The sequence below is a fragment of the Typopeltis vanoorti genome, chromosome 20 (genome assembly GCF_054136105.1).
Source record: "Typopeltis vanoorti isolate ZY-2024b chromosome 20, IOZ_Tvanoo_1.0, whole genome shotgun sequence".
In the NCBI taxonomy this organism is placed as follows: domain Eukaryota; kingdom Metazoa; phylum Arthropoda; class Arachnida; order Uropygi; family Thelyphonidae; genus Typopeltis; species Typopeltis vanoorti.
Window position 1 is genome coordinate 93,915,643 of NC_143568.1, and position 4,247 is coordinate 93,919,889.

Sequence of the window (4,247 nt, forward strand, 5' to 3'; positions counted from 1 at the left end):
AATTAGTGCTAGAACCTGTATGGTCGACAGGGTGTATATAAAGTTATGGATTTTGAGATAAATAGATTACAAAGCTGTGTACCACATTGATGGAAGTCCAGGAAATAGATGTGGCTAGGAATTTGGTGTAGGGGTAGTAGATAGAGAGTTGAAGTTTAGAGGACACACTGCAATGATTGCCAATGTAACTTTTAGAATTACTTGTTTATTAAAGAAACTAAACAGAGATAATGAATTATCATTCCTCTTTATAAGGCCTTGATATGGCTATATCTGGATTACTATGCTCAGCTATTAGTCAACTGGATTTCTTGTGGCTGAGGAAATGTAGGATCCACAAGCGATTGTCAAAAATTGTGACATTGGAATGCTCCCTGTGAGGATAGATCGAGAATTTGTAGATTTCAAAAGTTGGTCGATTGGCGAAAAAGAGGGGTATGATAGAAACATTTAAGTTGCTTAAAGAATTTTCTAGGATTGATGTGGGAGGGATCAGAACAAAAGGTCACACCTGGAATTGAATAAGAGATGGTTAGGAAGAGAACATTTTTTTGCTTGGAGAGTGGTCAGTGAATGGAATGGGTTGCCAGTCAGTTGTGAAGAGAGGTACGACAGATATCGTGCGAATAGTTTGAGTCACCCACAATGAGTCTTCAGACGCCATGGAGATGCCTGTACAATAACAGGTAACCCTGATCCTTTACTTTTAAAGCTAGAGATCATAAATAAATATAACCATCGTGAGTATATCTAGTAATATGTATATAGACTTTGGGAAAAGAACAATTAACGTTGGTTCGATCTCGGGAAATCAATTTCTTTGTTGGCTTTCTTCCATGTTTGTAAACCACTTGAAGATTTGTTGTGACCGCTGCTTCCTAGACCACATGTGAGAATAATTTTCACAAATTTGATTGTTTAAATTGCAGGACTAGTACGATAGAGTTCTTGGTTATCAATGGTGCACTCAGGATTTAATCTTGGGGCGAGCCGAGTTGAACGGATAAAAATATTTTTAATGCAAATTCAATAAAAGTCATTAAGCAATTATAAAAATTTATTTAAAGAATAAAATCCAGTTTTTTTTGTTTTTTTTTTTTACAAAGCTCTTGAATTACTTCAGTCGTGGTTACATTAATTTTTATCTCTGTGTGTGTATGTATATATATATATATATATATATATATATATATATATATATATAGCAAACCCAGTCCGTTCAATCGTGATAGATCTTAAATAGGTTTTTAAAAGGCGTGAGGTAGAAAATAACCTTTCACTAACGCATGTTGTTACGGGAAGAGTTGCAAATATTTTTAATAAGTTAGATGTTACGATATGTCATACTTCCCAACTGCATCAGTGACATTTTTGCATGGAGCTATTGGAAACGGTTTTTCAAATTTTTTTATGCCACAACTTGAATTCGGCGTTTTCTTCTACAAAATTACTGAATTTGTAGAAGGCAAATCATGGTAATAAAATTCACACAGCTGACGAAAATCTTTCATTACACTTGCTGTTGGAGCATCTTTTTCATTTGGTAGAAGAGTAAAAAATATTTCAAAATGCTGTGGTGCCGAGTGAAATGTTTACGAAGTTGAGTCAATATGTGGTCAATAAATGGAATGAAAATATAGTTCTCCTGAAATACTCTTCTACAGAATCGGCTTAACGTTTATTTTGATGCAGTCCTTGGCTTTTTAATGTCAATATTAAACTGATTGGCTTTTATACATGCTTCATCGTAAATATCTTTACAAGAAGAATCTGATGTTTCACGAATGGTATTTAATGTCAACATCAACAAAATTTAGGGCAATTAAGAGGTCACTGTCAGATTTTTGCATTATTTTAGACAATGGTAAGGTGCACTCAGATATATTTTGCAAGCTAAATAAAGCTATTATAAAATCAAATTCACGCAATGAATTATTCAAAAGTTTTGCATAGAGGACGAGTCTTTGTCTTCCTAAGAAATGATTGTTTCCAGACTATGAATCATAATAGTTCCAACATGGTCATGTTGGTGTTCCACCCACCTAGTCGGGCAAACTTGGCTTAGTTTCTATATCTTAGTATCCGGGTGTATGTTTATCAATTTTGTCAACAAGGACGTCCTGTCTGTTATGGGTATTGAAGAAATTGTGAACCTTTTCAACTATGCCAATACAATTTCTTATTTCAGTCACAGATAAAGCATTTCCAATTGCCAAATCCAAACTATGTGCTGCACAATGAACATATATAAAGCTTGTGGATATAATATATATAGCTGACATGTGAGATTGGACACCATTAAACTTTCCGCTCATTGATGCGGTACCGTCGTAACCTTTCCCACTTAAATATGGCAAAATCGATGCCATAATTATTTAAGCTTTTTAATATTTTGTCGGATAAGTTTTTTCCTGTAGTACTTGTTACAAGAACAGATTGTAAGAATTATTCACAAACTTTGTCATTTTCTTCGTCTATATACCTGGCACACAAGGAAAGATGTTCAGTGGTAAAAATGTCACAAATTTCATCGGCAAAAATTGGAAAACATTTCTCCGAATTAATTTTTTTCCGACCAAACGGTTCAAACTGATTTCGTTACACCCATTTATAATTTGATTTTGTATGTTCCAGCTAATGTAGGTAGCGTTTTTGGTAGAATGTTTAAAATGTTCAGTGAAGTTTTCATCGCCCGCATCGATTCTCGTTCTTAACAAAGCTCGAAAATTGCCTTCATTGGCGATCGGCTCTTGTTCAAATGAAAATTCTCCATAATTACGATGTCCTCTCAAGGGTATATTTTGCCGACCACATAAAATTACTATTTTTATAATCGGTTCTATAATTTCTGATGAACTGCGTCGTGTGATGAGCTTCCTACATCAATTTGTCGATGGACTGGAATACATTCTCCATCTCGAATATTGTATAGCCTTTCGTAAGTCGTAACAGCTGCCATACATTTGATTTTTGATTATTATTAAATTTCTCAACGCCTTTCTTCCTATTATTATATTATAACCTTAAGTAACTAACTGCCCAGGTACTTCAGATTTAGATTTTCCAACATTAGCAGGTACAAAAAACACACAATTTACAGTAGGCACTATTACAAGCCATGCAAATCTTTCAAAATGTGTATTGCAAGCTTTGGTTGTGAATTGCAGCACAGGTTGCAGGAAAATTAAAATTTAAGAATTAAATGTTTGTTCTTTCGAAAATGCGATGTCGTGAGAATTATTAATAACTAAGGCAGTACTACTTTCTTCTGGATAATTCGATGGTTTTGTCTGACCTGCGACTGGGGAAACCGAATCCAAATCGGTAATGACAATATAATAGCGTCGACATTGCTACTAACATTTGAATCATCCTCTTTGAAGTTTTCTTTTTTGAAATAGTTCAATAAAATACGGTGCGTACGTTTTTCAGTTATAGTTTGAAGCACAAAATCCAAAAAATAAAATAAAATCTTTTACAAATTTAACTTTAAAATGTTATCGAAGAATTTACGTACGGTAAAGGTTACTCTTCGAGATGGAAAGCTAAGTTGTTTAAGATATGCTTTTCAATTAAAGCATACGGCCTAAGTGATCCAATAATAATTCCCCCAGTGTGGAAAAAAAGAAATACCAGACAAATTAGTCTGGCAATTTTAAAAAAAGTCTTTATTTCTAAGAGTTTTAAGCAAGTTAACCTGAATTCGAAAAAGTGTACGTATTCAATGGAATTATATTTAAAAATAGAAATATAAATAGGTGATCTGATAATAAATTAAGAATTTTAATATCGCTACATACGTTTAAAATACTCTCAAACCCGAGAAGAGTAGGTAAGGAAATGATATTTTCAGCTCTGTTTTATTTCAGAATATTAATAAATACAACATTTCAGAACTAGTTACTGTATTTATATAATAAATAAATTTAATAATAACAAGGTATTTGTTAATAATTCATGTTATCACAGCTTTCAAAAACATGTACTGAATATGTAGGTGTGCGTAGATCTGAATACATAATTTCCAATTCGGCCAACTTATTTGAACGGAAGTTTTTATAGTTAAACAGGTCATTTGCGGTGTTCAGGTACAACAGATTATCACATAAACATGGTTTTAAATTAAAGTTTCGTCAGTGTTTACAAAATGTACATTTTTACAGCAGTCGTCGCTACAATCAACAAATTATTCCACGTCGTTATGTGGTCACGTGATTTCGCATTCCAGAGATAAGTCAGGAGTTAAA